Here is a 19,065-nt window from a genome sequence, read left to right as displayed (position 1 = left end):
TCCCCCCGACTAGTTGTCACCTCCTTAGAAAGAAGACAAGTAGACGGGTATGGCTCAAGTCTACATGACACCTTGCTCGCTGGCGTCAAGGTTTCACCCGACTACTTGTCACCTACAGAGCACCAGTTGGCACAACTTACACCCCCGCGGCTTAGGGAGGAGGGTCAAGCAATTTTTACTACTGTTTCTGATTTAGAATTGAATTCTAAGCACTTTTGTTTCAGTAACATTTTCCCGTCAAACGCACGGTTTGGTAGATATTCGCCGTCTTTGCTATTTTTAGGACAAATTTTTTCGAGTTTGTTGAAAACTGAAAAAATGAATAATACGCCCTTTTGATGACTGGACCAGATGTAGAAAACAATTCTAAACACATTTTGTTCAGTCATATTTTCCCGTCAGACGCACCGTTTACGAGTAAATTGAGCCTAATGCTTGGGCAGTCAAATTTTCATCCATCAATGATATGGCAGATGAAGCTATCAGTCTGGTTATCAACTGACGTATTGAGGTGCGTAGAGACTTTCGCTCTGCTCCGCAACCGAACATCACTCGAGCAGAGCGATTGATGATCGACCGGGGAGCAAGAGTGGAACTCGAGAAGAGCTAACATCTCCCGTAACGTTCATGATCGGTTGGAGTGCAGAGCGGGGGCGGAGCGATGGCGGAACGAGGGTGGAGCGGTTTGGAGGCGCGTATATCTGTACGCAGCTTTACATGAAGTCTGGTAATTAAGATGAGGATAAATAATTATTTATATACACTTGCGCTCAGATTGCAATCAGACCATAAGAAGGCCAATGAGAATCTTCAAGTTGTGTCTGTCTTCTTCACTCACAGACACTGTTCAAACAAATTTTATGAGTATGATTATTAAGAAGAGTAGCGTGTTGCCATATCTATCACTGAAAATATTGAAGGAAAGAAATTATTTCTAGAATTCCTGGGCATATGATAGTAAATGGTGATTTCTTGTGGAGTGGAGTCGAGGGGGTAGGTTGTCGTGACCGTAGACTACTACTTGTACCCTCGTAAAAATATACCGTTGCCGTCAAGTTGTTCCTCCGACTACTTGACATCTACTGGACCAAAGGTGCCAACTAGTCATGATCGTAAACGACAATTTGACACCTGGCACCCTCACGACAGGTTGTCCCCCCGACTAGTTGTCACCTCCTCAGAAAGGAGACAAGTAGACGGGTATGGCTCACGTCTACTTGTCTCCTAAAAGCCAACCATTGGTTGTTCTTTCATGTAGGCAAATGAGTCAAAGGGTGACATTGGCTCTATTTTACTTCTAATATTGGAAATGTTTGAGGAGTTTGTTCAGTAGATGACTGAATGAAGTTGCTGAACAAACTAGATTTATTGAAAGAAAAAACATTGTCAAGAAAACTGTGGAAAAAATGCTTAGGAACTGTTTGAACGCTTGTTGAGTCAAGTATCAAATCCAAATAAAGTTTTGATCATCTGAAATTTTTATTCAGTCAATGTCCATTTCATTATTATCATCGTCATTGTCTCTTGGAAGCCTTATCTCGCCATCACCATTTACCATCTATTTCTCATTAAAAATTCTACTGGAGGAATAAATATGAGGAAGAACGGAGATGAGTTCATTCACTTTTCGTTCTTAATGTTAGAGGTCAAGAGTATATTGCAGGAAAAGGTATCACATTATTACTACAATGACGGGTTTTCTTACGAGATATTTCCAGTACTTTAAATGGTTCATCTTCTTCATCTTCAAATGAAAGTTCATAGAATACTTTATCTGGTTTATCTCTTCTGTATGGTTGCCATTTGATTTTCAAACACGGAACGTTTTCTTGACTGTTGTTTACCATTCTATGAATGAATTTTCTTGAGAACAATGATTTGAAGTTAAGTAATGAATTTTGGTCCATCTAGACAACTTTAATTAGTTGCTTTTGGGAAATGGAACTGATCAAATTCGCCCAGTCTCTTGGTAAATCAATTTTCATAGCAGTTCTATTATTTTATTTCTACTGTAGTTGCATTGATATTGTCAGCTTCTAGGTGAGTGTGTCCTGGTTGTAACAATTTCTGATTGATTATTTTTAATTGGGAAGGTTTCTTGGCAATGTCAGCTTCTAAAAACATCAAAAACATTACAGCAACTTGAATATTTAAGTCTTTTATCAGTGCAGGAATCGCTCTAGAGACTTCTCTCACATTTTCAGGCAAATCCAACAGATGGTGCGTATGCTTGAAGCGATTTCAGCACTTCCTCTCTGTGAAATTGTTTCGTCTCACAAAAAATAGCACAATGGTGTTTTTCTTTTCAATTATAGAATAGAATGTTCAATTAAAAGTCCATAAGGATAGTTTATAAAAGGAAACATTATTTTTTTTAAGTAAGGGGTTGGAAGACATTATTCCAAATCAAAGCTCATAAAACCATACTCTGAATCAGTCAAGGATCTGTCTTTGTGTTTCTTTTTTCCAAATTAAAAGTTTCAGCCATATGTGAATCTCGTGCCTTGGTAGTTCGCTTTCTCTTTCTCTGAATGACTAGTCTTTAGTATTGAAACTGTCACGTGTTATTTTTCAGTTTGTAAAATGACAAGTTGATCTCTTCTACAAAGATTTTTCTGTAGGTTCCCTCATTAGCAATTACCTCATAACACTCTTTGCAATATTCTTTACAATCTGTACATTTTAGATATTGTCAAATCTTGATTTAAATATTTTTAACAGTTCTATTCCTTGAATAGTGGCTTTCATAAGCAGGAAACATGTTGATATGTTCAATTATACTTTTTTGACTACTGGTGATATTTTAATTTGATTGCATTGTTTTTCTCTACCATCTGGAGGTTTGTTGTTTTGCGTTTTCTCTCTATAATTACCCATTTTCATCAGTGTGATTCGAATAGAATAGTCTAAAAGTGGTTCCTCGTACTTAAGTCAAAATCTTATCATTTTTCAGCAGGCTCAAAAAACTTACTGTAAAATTGAATAATCACTTCTTTGTCAATTTTATCAGTGATAATAATTTGAAAAGGTCAAATTAATGTTAAAAGAAGTTTGAAAAATTATATGTATATTTAGTGACTTACAAGATTTTACTAGCCTACAATAAAACCCTGAACATACCAGTTATCACATTAACAATTACTGTTGATAAATAGCTAACATGAGTAAAATACTCAATGGAATAAAATAGATAAAAACAAAGATGTTATAGATTTTTTTTATTCAATTAAAAATTATGTAATAGAAAATAAATAATAGTTAGCAATGAAGTTCTTGATTCTGTTTTTTTTTCTCTGATCAATAATAATCTATCTGAATTCTAATCATACGGCAGCAGTTGGTCATAGAAGAGATGACAGTCAAAACACTCTCTTAAGCCCCAGAATTTTCCATTTTCTTCTTGGAATTTTTTAAAGGTGAATTGAACATTTGTGGAAAAGTGGTTTTCTAGAACGGCGGGGAATAGTTTTGAAATCTTCATCAAAATTTGTTTCTGTATACATTTTTTCATTATTGTATTTGATACCTCGAATATTTGTTACTTCTGGATCAGGGTTTTTTCCTGGTCTCATATTATAGTAGAGGAATGAATTCTTAGCTCCATAATTCTCAGTAAAATCAAAACTCAGTTCTTTGACCCTGGCTCTGGTTTACATCTTGCCTCTGGTAATCCTTAGTCCTCACTGGTTGATGAATTGATTAATTTTTCAATTTTCGTTCAATGAGGGAGTGAACACTATCTACTTCCATCTGGGTGTGTCACATAACTAGGCATTTTTGTTGTATTTGTACCTTCTCATCTTCACTGTAAGACAAAAGAGCATTTGAAAGATTTTTATTCCGATTTTGGGATATAACTTACATCCATCAATTCATAGTTTAGTTATAGTTTAATATATTTCATCTAGTGACCTCCTGTGGAAGGGGTATAAGGATTTGTCAGTTTCTACTAAAATCCAGTTTCCTAATTAAACGAATTAATAACGAGTCGTTAGACTTGTCGATTCTGTGGTGCCGGCAAAGTGATCGTGGAATTCGGAAATGGGATTGAAGAGGGAGCTGGTGAAGCATTTCTACTATTGGAAATGGAATAGGAGCAATGCTTCACCAGCTCCCTCTTCAATCCCATTTTGAATCTTTCCGACTCCAGCCGCTTCATATTATCAGGTAAGGCATTATAAAGATTTCGTTTGCCACATCGAAAGTCGTTTTATAATCGTTATCAAAGTCCTCAAAAGGCATATGATATGAGAATAAAGACTAAAAGTTATCAAGCAATGTTTAGGCTATAGAGGGTTTAAATCCTCCTTAAGACGGATCGTAATTGTCGAATGGCTTTCATCTTTACGTACGAAAATCTTCCCCTCCCTCGACCAAACTAATTTGTATCCTTTTTTGAAAGAAACACTTCTCACCTTCTTGAGTTGTTCCAGAATTTGTGGTGACAAGTGATGGTTTGCAAAAATCTAGATTAGGAATAGAAGGAACATTGACTCATCATCTTCAACTTCTAATGTGTTTGACTGACATGCTCTTCTTTGTGGCTGATGGCGAACTCGCTGAACTCTCAGTCTTTAGTAGATTGAATGATACATAGGCGGAATTAACTGAATTAGCTCGTGCAAATCTTTATACTTAATACTTTTATATCCGGAGTATTTGCTTTGGAACTTAGCTCTTATGGTAGTTGTGGATTTTGGTTTTCTTTCCCCTTCGGTGTCATGTCATAGGTTGAGAATGCCATGTCTTGATTGAAGGTTTCCTCATTGAACAGAGTATTAGGATCCGGATTCCTTTTACATTTGGGAAGTAACATTTTTCAAGGGTGTTTAGAGAAATAAAATCATGGTTCTCCATGTTATTAGCCATGAATCTTTTAGAGGGTATTGCTACGATGTCAATTCAATGCTCAGGAACGAATATTCCTGTCCCACAGCTCGTTCAAGCTTTTTCAATGATGCCAAAGTTTCGATCACAATCATTACAGGAATAACAAGTATTTGTGGTCTACTTTTTCAATTTGTGTTGTAAGTAAAGCCGAAATTTGACTTTCACAAACTTTAAGAGACAGGACAGCATCTTCTCACAGCTCCTAGCAGCATGAGACTCATTCCACATGAACATGTTTGAAATTCCAGTTCTAACATTGTGAATATAAAAATTGTATGTTCAAAGTTGACGTGACTAATAGACTTTTGAACATGAAAGGACAGGAGAGGGCAGCATTTTTTGTAAATCAAAGCAAACTGCAGATGAGTGGAGTCATTTTCAACAGCTTCTGAGCTTCCTGAGCTTCAGTGATTTGTGTCTAGCAGATTCAGCTTTTCGCAAATGTGATTCTTTTTTTGTGGAAGCTGCTTGTGCTTCAAGTGCAGGGCCATTTCGTCGCTTGAGTTCCATAAGGTTCTTGTATTTTCGTTTCTATGGAGATATCGATGTTCAAAGTTTTCAATACAAGCTCAGCCTGGTTTGCACCCAAACTTACCATATTTTGTAATTTTTTATGGTATAATGTAACAGATATCTTCCCAATCAAGATAAAAACAAAATCAATACAGTACTACAATTTGAGAAATAATTTCGAGAAAATGTGGAAAGCTCTTCACATAGAATCTTCTGTCTCTGCAGTTTTATCAGATATTTGAAATCTCTACGGTACCTATGTAACATAGAACCTTTCAACTTTATTATTACTATGATATTGTTGTTAATATTATTATTATTTTTTTCAAAGCAATGTTTCTTAATCAAATTCATAAAAATATTTTCAATAACTAATGTATCTAGAGGATGTATATGATTTTTATTGCTCTTAAGCTTCAATCAAATTAAAAAATGCACCAAGACAGTGGCAAAGCAAGAAATAAATTTTTTTGAAGTCAGTTCTAAAATGCAATTTTATAAGGAACTAGCTTACCCGGCGAACTTCGTACCGACAAAAAGTCAATGTATCTCAAGTCACACTTGACTTTATTTGGTGAAATTTATCTGACAATCCATATTTTCATTTACATCTCAATACGGACTTCCTATGTGCTCAGTCATACAGCATTTATTATTCCGGAAACATATTCTTCTTAATCAATTGGTAGTAATATCTATCAGAACAGTGTTGAGTTAAAAAATAGGTAGGTTAAATCAGTGTTTCAAAGATGAATTTAATGTTTTTATAGTTGTTGATTGTCAATAGATGGTCCAGGAAATTAAATTAAATTCAATTATTAGATATAGCTGTTCCAAAACCAACCTTGTGTAACGGCGACTTTCAATAATATCAATTGCAATTCTATCACTTTATAAACTTTTAAATACTATTAGGTAATTAATACATGAAAAAATTTATTTTCTCTGTTGAATCGTTAATAAAATTTTTCTTCACACATTGAATGTTTCTAAAATCAATAACACTTTCTTTACTCATTTTTCTTTGCATGTGTATTATTTTTTTCGCAGGTCAAACACAGAACATACGGGAATGAGTTTTTATAGAAGTCCAACCGAAAATATTGTAAAATAAAACTTTTAAACAGTAGAAAATTTGGAGCAAAAAAAGTTGACTGACGGGATTTGAACCTGCAACCTATAGCATCAGAATCAGAAGCTCTATGCACTCGGCTATTCAGGCTTGGAAAAAGGGGGCTAATTTTTGTGATCTTGAAACATTATCATCTTTTGGCATTATCATTTCATCATTATTATGTTTTGGCAATTCCAAAACATGGGTCTGTAAAATTTATTAATAAATTATTAGTCCCCCTATTGAAATTTTTGGTCAGAAACCATCCCCAATATTCACACAACATATCCCCATACCATTGCCCGGTTGCAGAGTCGCTACATAAAGTCACCCATAGTTAACAGAGCCATTAGTTAACAACTCGCCCATAAATAAATGTTCGTTGCAGAGTCGTTTGCCAGACCCCTGCTAGCTATGGCTCTGATAAGGCACACACATAATTCACACTGCTGCTCATACCACTTTTTACGTGGTATGCTTCTATTCAACACAATGTATTGGCAACGGAGAGAGAATCACTGTGAACAGTTCTTCCAAACCTCCAGTCGGATGACGTCACAACATGGCGCTTGTTTATCACAAAACTGCTTGGAGGTTACGAATCAAGATCGTAAACTGCAGACTAATTTATAATTATTTTCAGTTTGATTCAATTTAATTTTATTTCAGTTTGATTTTTTGATAGCTAAATGAATGAATTAAGTGAAATAAAATTAGAGTTAGAAGTGAAATAAGTGACTGGTGTATTTATTATTGTATAAAATTAATTAAAAAAATTTTTTTTACCAGAATTATTCCATTGCCTTCTGGCATTTTGATATATCTTGGCAGCAAAGCAGCCAGTTTACAAGAGGCATGCGGTGCTTATTATTGAAATTAATAATAATTGATTATTTAAATTAAGTATTAAAAATTGTATTACATCTTCGTCCAAGCTACTCGAATAGTCAATGATATTTTATTCAGTTTATTTACACTTTGTGAACAGTTTCAAATAGTTGAAGTTATTATAATGTTATCAACTATTATGTATGATCATTTTCGTCTGTCTTTTAAAACATGCAAACAGGTCAACATAACCTTTAAATACACTTGGCGCGAATGTATAGTGGATTTATAAGCACGATTTTGGGCATTTAAATTAAGAGCAAATTTAGTTATTGGTAGCCTAAGATGACGTCATCTGCCTGTAGGGTTTTCGTCTCTGCTACGGAAAAACCTGTTTGTTGGCGCGCTGTTACCTATCGGCAGAGCAATAGCTAACAGAACGTCTCTGCAACGAAATTGGCCTGTTAAATAGTTGAGTCCGCGCTGTTAACTATGGGTGACGTTATTTGTCGACTCTGCAACCGGGCACATGCCAAGTAGTTTTAAGTCTATAGGGAACAAACAAACACACAAACAGACATTTATTTTTATATATGACTAGTTTTTAAGTCTATAGGGAACAAGCAAACTTACAAACAAACAGACATCAATTTTTATATAAATGCCCTGGAATTACTTATATTATGCAGATTACAATATACACGCAGATAGAGAGCATAGAGATTACAATTTTGTGAATCAGTAGAAAGAAAAAAAAATAGAGAAGAGATCTATCGACGGCTATTGGATGACGCAATGATTATAACAGCTGATTTCTATTTCTGTGTGTGGCCAGCTCACAAATCTTGTCCCATAATGATTACATGTAAACTTTGAAGGACCGTAGGAAAGAGTCCTGAAGTCTGATCATAAATTTGATAGGCTATAAACCTGCTCCTGAATATAACAAACACAACTAAACAAAAATCATCAAATTCGGTTCACACATGAAAAAGTAATTGAATGTCAAAATTTGAGGCTCGATTTTTATTACTTTCCTTGCCCTATTACCATAGGTAAGGAAAGTATTGCTTTCCGAAAAAAATTAAGGTACCCCAATTTCTAAATTTCTATACGTTTCAAGGTCCCCTGAGTCCAATAAGTGGTTTTTGGGTATTGGTGTGTGTGTGTGTGTGTGTGTGTGTGTGTGTGTGTGTGGTGTGTGTGTGTGTGTGTGTGTGTGTGTGTGTGTGTGTGTGTGTGTGTGTGTGTGTGTGTGTGTGTGTGTGTATGTGTATGAGTGTATGTGCGTCTCATCTCCCAATTAACGGAATAACTTGAAATTTGAAACTTAAGGTCCTTACACTATAAGGATCCGACACGAACAATTTCGATCAAATGCAATTCAAGATGGCGGCTAAAATGGCGAAAATGTTGTCAAAAACAGGGGTTTTTGCGATTTTCTCAAAAACGGCTCCAACGATTTGGATCAAATTCATACCTGAAATAGTCATTGATAAGCTCTATCGCCTACCACAAGTCCCATATCTGTAAAATTTCAGGAGCTGCGCCCCATTTTTGCAAAGTTTGATTTTAGATTCCAAATTATCAGGCTTCAGATACATTTTAAACAAAAAATTTCAAGTGAAAAAGATTGAGTATGAAAATCTCTACAATTAATGTTCAGTAACATTTTCACCTAAAATTGAAAATAAGCTCGATGTTCGAGAAAATAAGATTATTAAATTGCAAACTGTTGGCAACTGTTGATTCAATTAAATCATTCACTATGAAGAGATAGCAGACTTCGTGTGTCTGCAGCGTTATTGTCCTGTCACCAGCTGGCTTAGATCTTTAAATAGTAGACTTGAGTTGCGCGGGAACACTAGCGTCAGTTGACCAATTTTCATAACGGCAAGGAAAGTTGTGTGAGTGCGCCACACCAGATTTTTTATATAGATTTCCAATACAAGAATCCTTTTTTCGTGGTTATAAATATTAATACACTTTTTCTCTACAATTATAAATTGTAATAAAAATTATGGTAGGTTTTTTTGGAATGACATTTTACTCGCACAATGAGATCAATTTGTTCATTCTCTGATCAGAGATATTTGGAGGTGAACTGTAAGCAAGTTTCATTTCGTCACTGTAATTGCAAAACGTCGTATGTAGAATGAGGCTACTTTTCAGGAGAGCATAAAAACTTGTTTAATCAATATATTTTGGTCGTAAGACTTCAAAAATTTGCATGTGTCTTATTTTTAAGCAATATTATCAATTTTAATTATATTTGGGTTATTTTATTGATCATTGATTGTTTTTTACCAACATACGACTTTTTGTTTTCAAGTTTGTATTTTGAATTTGAACATACGACATTTTGATGAAACATACGACATTTTGATGAAACATATTACTTTTTGCACCTTGAAGTGAGGCAATTTCTTTCAACATACAACTCTTAAGAGTATTATTTGAGAATTGTAGTTTGACACTGATACGAAATTTCATAATTTCGTATGCTCTATAAAATAAAATATAACTTGCTTTATGAAATAAAAAGCTGCAGTACTAGGTTTTAATTTCAAAGAAGTTTTAATTGCATATTAAAATACAAAAAAAACACACTCTTTTGAAGAAAGTGGAAGTATCTCACCAAACACAAAAAAATTGACAATAATTATTATGAATACCATTACAATTTTTAATCTTGCAAACCGAGACTTTTGCAACTACATTTTGAAGCTTGTAGTTTTTATATTAGAAATTAAGAAATAACCCACATTATTATGACTTCATCCTAGTAATGGGAGTAACTACCTACTGTGCATAGAAATATGTATGTACTTAAAACATGTCTTGAAACTTGAAATTAGAACAACTATCTTAATCTTAGAACTATCGTAATCTTAAACTTAGAACTATTAAATCATTTTTCAATCAAGATTGTGGTGTTTTTCACAATTATAATACATTTCCAACTGAACAATAAATTATTTTAACCCTTAAGTGGTCGCGCAGCTTTTTGAAACACAAGTGCTCGCATGGGGTGTTTAGAACACCCCAAATGAAAAAAATCATAACTGCTTTTCTTTTCGTTACTAAGAGAAGAATCAAGTCAAGCTGTATTTGTACAAGTTTTGTAAAAAATATATATATATATTCAGAATAATGTTTTTCCTGTTTCCAATGTTTCACTACATTGAATATAAATCATACTAAATTAATCCTATGAATTTTAATCGAATAATGGTTTTCATGACAAGGCAGCTCATATCCAAATATGACCAATTTATATATGTGTAAGCGTATAACAGAAATTTTTACTGGATAGGTAACTTCATATTGATCTAAAAATTGACGGAAAATATAAGGAAAAGTAAATTTAGGCCATGTTTAGAACAGCACTAAGGGCCACCTGTTGGATCTCCTAGCTGTTGTATAATTTCCACACTTCTGGTCTACCACATCAACACCAGCTTTGTTTGAATTATAAAATGTTATCATACTGGGTTTTTTCTGGAAAACAGTGGAGGGATCAATATCGTCATCATGATGGAAACTTGAAATCAATACAACACTTCGGTTTCGTTTGGGGGCATATGATACAAGAGTTAACTTCTCTTGGAAGCCAAATATTGATTCATATGCTTCTCTCTTTTTACTGATCATTTCTGATGGGATTTGTGGCTTATTTTTTCTCAATGTCCCAACGTATGTGAGCTTCTTATCTAATAACTGATTGTCTAAGGGAATGCTGCTGTACCAGTTATCAGCTGTGATATTCCGCCCACTGTTCTGAAAATTATTGTACTCGTCAAACGTAGAACCACATCTGTCGGACTGTTTGAAAGTTCATAAGGACTACCTTCTGGCTGTTTCCAACATACACCTCCATAGTCTTCACATAAAATGTCTTAGAGTCAACCATTGTTTGCACTTTGATGCCGTATTTAGCTGGCTTATTCTTAATATATTGTCTGAAAGAGCAACGCCCTCTGAATGGAACAAGTTGCTCATCAATTGTTACAAATGCTCCCATTGAATAATTTTTTTCACACTTATCCACAAATAATTCACAGATCTCTCTAAATCGAGCAAATTTATCCACCTTGCGTCTTTCCTCTCTATCATTGATATGATCAAATCTCACAGATTCCAAAAGAAATGAAAATCGTTTCAGACTCATTGTTCCATAGAAAACCTCCAAGCCAGTGCCATCTTTGCTCCATAGCTCTTGAAGGTTCTGACGAGAAGAGCGAATTGAACCAGCAAAAATTAAAAGTCCTATAAAAGCTCTTATTTCAGAGGGATCAGTCAACTTGCAATCTCTCTCCCTAGAGTACCTGGCAATCAGCTTTTCTATGAAAATATTCGTACATGAAGTAATAATCTGTATTATCTTATCATCGATGAATAAATTGAAGCATTCTATTGGTGTTTTTGTATTTTTGGCATCTCTTATTGGTCCTGGTAATAGTCTCACTATGTTTTCTGATCGTGTGCGAATATTTGCAGTTTCATTGCATTTCTTTTTCCACACAGTTTTCCTGTCTTTCCCCAGAAAATAGTTCTTTGCCCTATGACTAGTAACTACATTTTCCTCGTTTCCTTGATTCACAGTATTTTTTACTACAGCTTCAATAATTACATCAACATTGGCACTAGTATAATTTTCCTGTAATTCGGTTTTTTGCACTTTGGTTTGTGGTTCCTCGGAATCTAGTTCATCAGCAGACTCGTACACAAATGAAGTTCCAGGCCTTCGTCAGCTGGAGAGAAATCACTATCAGTCTCATGAATAGACTCAGCACTGACGTGATCTACTTCATCATGGTCTGATTCAGCTAAAACTTCACTAAATCGATCATCACTTTCACTAAGTTCATTGAAAAGATAATGTTCAATTCTCCCCACATGATTTTCATCACTAACGTCTATGACGTTATTATATGACATTTTCAAAAATTTTCAACTGAATACACCTATAAAACAAAAATACTTGCTGAACTACTGTCCAAAAACATTCAAGTGATCGCACGGGGTGCTACAAACACCCCAATACTTCAAAAAAAGTTACTTTAATAGTCGCGTGGGGTGTAGCCGACACCCCAAAGACAATTGAAGATATCTTACCCGTACAATTAGCGGCGCAGAACTGGTTTTTCAATTTGGTCCGCCCACTCATGCACTAGTTTGAAGGTAATGTAACGGTCAGCAGTGCAGCCAATTGAACAATCAAGCTAAAGCAAAATTTACCTAACTGGGGTGTTTGAAACACCCCACGCGACTACTTAAGGGTTAACCCTAGAACTGATGGCTGAAAACTCTTAACTGATAGTTGACGCGCAACGGCCGTGCATCACCTTTTTAAAATGAATATAGTGAATGGAAGAGAGAATCAAATATATATCATTTATATACATCATTTTACTCAGAAAACTATGAACAACATGCTTATATGATTTGAAAAAACTTACATTGGTTCCTCAATCTGTAGATTCACAACAAATGATAGATTCGCTTTCAACAAAAAATTGTTTTTCATCTTAGACGTCACTAAAGTTACTTCAAAAATGTTTTTTTCGATATTACATTAGGATACAAATTGTGCACTTGTTCATTCTGATTCCAAATATGTAAATAAATCGTAGATATTCACACGCACTTTTTTTACAAATTTTTTAGTCTTGACATGTTCATCCTCAAAAGTTGTAGAATTTGTAGTGGAGTGCAGTATCACTTCAGAAATATTTAGTCAACAGAATTAGGTATCAAGTATAGCACTATCATGTATCATTTCACTCATAAAATCTTGAAAAACACTCCTAACTATATAAAAATGAGAAAGTTTTAAAAATGAATATAGGTTAAAAAGTATATAAAAATGAAAAAAGTTTTTTGTCACTGAACTCAATTAGAAATTAGCCTTGTCAAATTCAAATATAATAAGATTGAGTACGTTTTTCTTGGGCCAATCAACTTGAAGATAGTGTAAAAAAATGTTCTAAACTGAAGTTATTCACATAATTTTGTATTTTTTCACATACAAAATTAGTTCAGTTTCCTTTTCCTCCCACGCATTTCTGACCTGAAGTGATCTAGCAGATGGAAACATTCTCGATGAATGCCACAATTGCATCCTGGACACCAGAAATGACTCCTACCCCTTTTCTGTTTGTCACCACATATTACACATTTTCGTTCCTGACGGCCTGGCATATGAGTGAGGACATGTTGATCAGCAGCATCTTGTGGTACAGCTCTTGGTTCAGCTCTTGGTTCTGGAGGCACAAATACATCGTCTCCTCCTTCTGCTAAAGTCTCAATGATCTTGACTATGTATTCTTTCCTTGATAATGGTTTATCAGTGTTACGTTGATACAACAAAAACTAGTTCAAAAAAGTCATATCCAAGAAATTCATGAAAATCTTCTTCCAGTATTTTTTGGTTGGTCTGGTGCAGGATACATGATAGATTGATTTATCACTTGAATCAACTCCTCCCATTGACAAATTATATTTTTTGATCAGTTCAGGCTTGACTACTTGTGCCCCACTCTGACTTATAATTACCTTGTCTTCTGCATGGCATCCTGTGGTGATTAGATATACTGGCTTTCTGGTTTTTTTCTGCTTATATCCAACTAGTAGAACTGGACCCCTTCTGTAATAAATACTGCTTTGCACTCCAAGGTTTTCTCTCACTACTGACTTTGCTAAATCTTTGGAATTTTTGTTTACAGTACCTGTCACAAAGGTTTTGCGTTCATAAAGTTTTTCTGTAACAGGCAATTTTGTATAGTAGTTATCAATGAATAAATGATATCCTCTATCAAGAAGATTCGACCTTGTCAACAAATCCATCACTACTTTTTGTGTGAAGGGTCCTTCCTCATCTATCAAAAAATCTTTTCCACTATACATTTGCACTTGGATGATGTAACTCGATTGAGTATCACACACTTCAAATTTTTTTATCCCAAATCTTGCATGTCTTTTTTGTGGCATATATTGAATGAATGTGCACTGATTTTTCATCCCTATCATGCTCTCATCCAGCGACAAGTTTTGAGCTGGGTTAAAATCTAGAAATTTAGAATTCAGGTAATCAATAAACTGTCTTACTTTATACCACGGATCGTAGCCAGGTTGTCCTTTATCAACACGTTTTTTTTTGAACTTATATGGAACATAGTACTGATAAGTTGAAATCGATTCACTGGCATCACAATGTTAAAACGGCAAATACTGTGAAGGGGAAGTGTCCCAATAGTGTTCAATGTTCTTCCGTCGAGTAAGGCCCATATTGAGAAGAAGGGCAATGTATTTTTTCATGTCATTTATTTTCACAGCAACCCATTTTTGTACTCTTGAAAACTTCTTCAATCTATTAGACATCATCTTTTCAATATGTAATTGTGCATACCTATTAGTCAAATGCAAATTCTCAGTAGAGGCCAAAAACTTGTTTGGGGTTAAATATTGATCTTATTCATGAAGTATGATATTATTTATGATTATTGTTTTGTAAAATGAGAAATCTATTCAATAATTCAAATCAATTTAAATTTTATAGGGATTTATTCAGTTCCAAATAATTGAGATGTTTGGTTTTGGTTGAACCTGTACTTGATGTTTGTTTTTGCTTGAGTAAGAAATTGACATATTTGGTTTTTAGCCCAGTCAATAAAGGTTTTTTCGATCCGAAAATTAAATAAAAGCTGAATCTTTCACCATCAATAGAACCCTCCCAGAGGGTCATTCTCCCAAAAGTCTTGTGTCATATTTGAACTATGTGAGTAATATCTCCATGTCTAACTTAATTGTATTTCATATTATGATAATCCATTATAAAATAGTATTGAATGTAAGATCTATTCGAAAATTTAAGTTCTCTTTTTCAATAATAATAGCCTATAACAAACTCTGAATAAAAGAATGAAACGAATCATTCAAAAACAAATAAGTCAATTTCTTACTCAACCAAATAGCCCAGTCAATGAAGGTCGAAAAAAGCAGTTTCGATCCGAAAATTAAATAAAAGTTGAATTTCCCACCATCGATAGAACCCTCCCAGAGGGTCATTCTCCCAAAAGTCCCAAGAAATCCCCTTGGAGCTTTCCCCCCTAGACCCGCTCAAAGTTGAAAAATGCAGGTAATCACAGAAAATCAATTATCTCTGTACCCATTGATCGGAAACAGTTCTATTATAAGCCATTCGATTCATTACATTATGGACTACAATATTAGTTGTATTCATGTTTTCAATAAAATTAACAGTTTTCTTGATAAAATAATATATATGTAAAAATTTAGGGGGTTTGCGATTTGATTTTTTTGTTTTCTTCGATTAACTTCAAAACAAGTAGTTTTAAAGAAAAATGAGCCGAATAATTAATGTAGCCACTCTCATTGCAAATCCATTGATGTATATTGTTGTGTATTTGTGATTCGATTTGACGCCGTGGAAGGAGAAACATTCGACGCGGAACGGCGTGACTGACTCTCTTAGCCATAAAGCGTGTCTCGCTTTTGCTAGCACTTTAGACTTGTCTGACGCCGTTGAGGCCAACCAGACGTAATATAGCCTATATCTATCTATCTATCTATCTAAGAGCCACGCCGTACCGTGTCGACTGTTTCCCCTTCCACAGCGTCAAATCGAATCGCAAATAAATAACAATATACATCAATGGATTCGCAATGAATGTGGCTACATTAATTATTTGTCTAATTTTCTCTAGATTATTTACTTCGAAGTTAATCGGAGAAAACAAAAATCAAATCGAAAAACTTCTAAATTTTTACATTTTTGCTGTTTACTATGGCTAAGAGAGTCAGTCGCGCCGTTCCGCATCAAATGTTTCCCCTTCCACAGCGTCAAATCGAATCGCAAATACATAACAATATACATCAATGGATTTGCAATGACAGTGGCTACATCAATTATTTGTCTCATTTTCCATTAAAACTACTTGTTTCGAAGTTAATCGAAGAAAACAAAAAAATCAAATCACAAACCCCCTAAATTTTTACATATTATTTATTATTATCATTTTATTATATTATTTTATCAAGAAAACTGGAAATCAATTATCTCTGTAACCATTAATCGGAAAAAAAAATCTATCATATGTCATTCGATTCCTTAAATTAAGGACTACAATATTAGTCGAATTCAATCCCTCAATAAATCGAACAGTTTCCTTGATAAAATAATATAATGTAAAAATTTAGGGGTTTTTCGATTTGATTTTTTTGTTTTCTCCGATTAACTTCGAAGCAAGTAATTTTAAAGAACAATGTGACGAATAATTGTAGCCACATTCATTGCGAATCCATTGATGTATATTGTTATGTATTTGCGATTCAAGTTGACGCTGTGTGAATTGCCTCACTCTCCAACGTAACAATTATTGTAAAAAAACCAGTGGAATGTGAACGTCATCCAAATAGCATTTGAATTTCAATTTTCAGATCATGAAATTCATAAAAAACTAATTCTTGAGAGAATAGTGATGAATTGCAAACAGTGCAAGTAACATTGATACAAAGCGATATAATGAAAATCAACATAGATTAATTTAATACTGGACTTATCAAATTTATATTACCGTTAATTTATATTATTTATAAAGCTTATAAAATGCAAAACCAAAATTTTAAATTTTCTCTACTGGAGCAAAACATCGATAGAAAATAAAGAAGAGCCCATTATAAGCACAATATACTTGTGTACTAGAATTCACTTGAACTAACTCATCACTTCAACCCTTCATTAATCACAATGAACTAGAATGGTATAAGAACCATGAAATTGATAATCAGGTACATTTTTCAAATAGCTTCACCCAACTAAATCTGTGAATGCTAAGTCATAAGAAATCATGTTCAATAGATTTAATTTGAATACTTCAAATAGAAAATGATCTATTCTTTTGGTGCCCTAATCAAAATCAATTTCAATCAACATTAATCGACATAAAGAAAAGCTTCTGCCAACCTTGTGTAATGAATGACAAGATGCGAGTGGAGGTGAAAAATCGATATATTAACAAAAATAATAGAAGATGATGAATCATCTTTCAATTAATCTTATACGGTAGGGTACTTTGTGGTTAAATGTGAAACACTATAATGATTTTCCTACCTTTCATGCATGCTTACTCTTCCTTTAATTTGTATGTTTGCATGGCTTTGATCTTTAGAATCTACTGAATTTTTATATTGGATTGTCTAAAATAATGTAGATTCAACTAGTAAGAATGGAAGATAAGCTACTTTACAGAGAGAATCATAGAAAGTTTCAACTCAACAAGCCCAATGTATAAATTTTTTTATGCCTCAGCCGTCATATATTTGGCTCAACTGAAGGTATATTATCAACCTGGCTTGGAGAATATTAACTGTAGAAAACAGCAAACACTGCACGCTATGATTTTTCAGGAAATTGCCACTGTTAACACTATTGTAATCTATGATTTATCTCAGTTTTTGACATTCATAACTTATGATAAATTTTAGCATAGAATTATGATCATACACATATATTTTAAAGATGTATTATATTATGTAATAGTATTAATATTTTATCGGTTGCAAACAATATCTTTGTCTGTCATAGAATGCATGATTTAGCACATATATAACAACAAAATGATTTTAGAGAATCAAAATGTGAAAAATTAGTTTCATCGCATGTCAAAACAATAGACAAAATTGATTGTTTCGAGCGCCATAGTGTGAATAAGATGCAACTTGGAAAGTAGTAGGCCTACTTCTGTATTTTACTGTTTACTATGTTGAAGAGATGTGACAAATAGTAATTATATACTAGATATAAATTTCATGAAAAATTAATGGTGTCTCGCTTTTGCTAGCACTTTAGACTTGTCTGACGCCGTTGAGGCCAACCAGACGTAATATAGCCTATATCTATCTATCTATCTAAGAGCCACGCCGTACCGCGTCGACTGTTTCCCCTTCCACAGCGTCAAATCGAATCGCAAATAAATAACAATATACATCAATGGATTCGCAATGAATGTGGCTACATTAATTATTTGTCTAATTTTCTCTAGATTATTTACTTCGAAGTTAATCGGAGAAAACAAAAATCAAATCGAAAAACTTCTAAATTTTTACATTTTTGCTGTTTACTATGGCTAAGAGAGTCAGTCGCGCCGTTCCACGTCGAATGTTTCCCCTTCCACAGCGTCAATCGAATCGCAAATACATAACAATATACATCAATGGATTGCAATGACAGTGGCTACATCAATTATTCGTCTCATTTTCCTTTAAAACTACTTGTTTCGAAGTTAATCGAAGAAAACAAAAAAAATCAAATCACAAACCCCTAAATTTTTACATATATATTATTTTATCAAGAAAACTGTTAATTTTATTGGAAAAATGTATATAACTAATATTGTAGTCCATAATGTAATGAATCGAATGACATATAATAGAACTGTTTCCGATCAATGGTTACAGAGATAATTGATTCCCATGTTTACCTGCATTTTTCATGTTTTAGGGGGCTGGGGCGGAAAGCTCCAAGGGGATTTCTTGGGACTTTTGGGAGAATGACCCTCTGGGAGGGTTCTATCGATGGTGGGAAATTCAACTTTTATTTAATTTTCGGATCGAAACTGCTTTTTTCGACCTTCATTGACTGGGCTATTTGGTTGAGTAAGAAATTGACTTATTTGTTTTTGAATGATTTGTTTCAT

General features: G+C 34.0%; 1 protein-coding gene across 2 annotated transcripts in view; it reads left to right on the top strand.

Annotated features, from left to right (window-relative positions):
* Positions 1–19,065, top strand: part of LOC111047148 (WD repeat-containing protein 18) — a 132,490-nt gene that overhangs the window by 75,559 nt on the left and 37,866 nt on the right. The window contains exon 7 of one of the 2 annotated variants that reach the window (XM_039438562.1): positions 6,454–6,761. The exons of the other annotated variant lie outside the window; for it this stretch is intronic. The gene's annotated coding sequence lies outside the window, so the exon portion shown is untranslated. Of the gene's footprint in view, positions 1–6,453; positions 6,762–19,065 lie in introns of those variants that run through there. 2 annotated transcript variants of the gene reach the window in all.

Source organism: Nilaparvata lugens, chromosome 1 (genome assembly GCF_014356525.2).
Source record: "Nilaparvata lugens isolate BPH chromosome 1, ASM1435652v1, whole genome shotgun sequence".
Classification (NCBI taxonomy): domain Eukaryota; kingdom Metazoa; phylum Arthropoda; class Insecta; order Hemiptera; family Delphacidae; genus Nilaparvata; species Nilaparvata lugens.
Note: the sequence above shows the minus strand (reverse complement) of the source record. Positions and strands in the feature narration are given on the sequence as shown.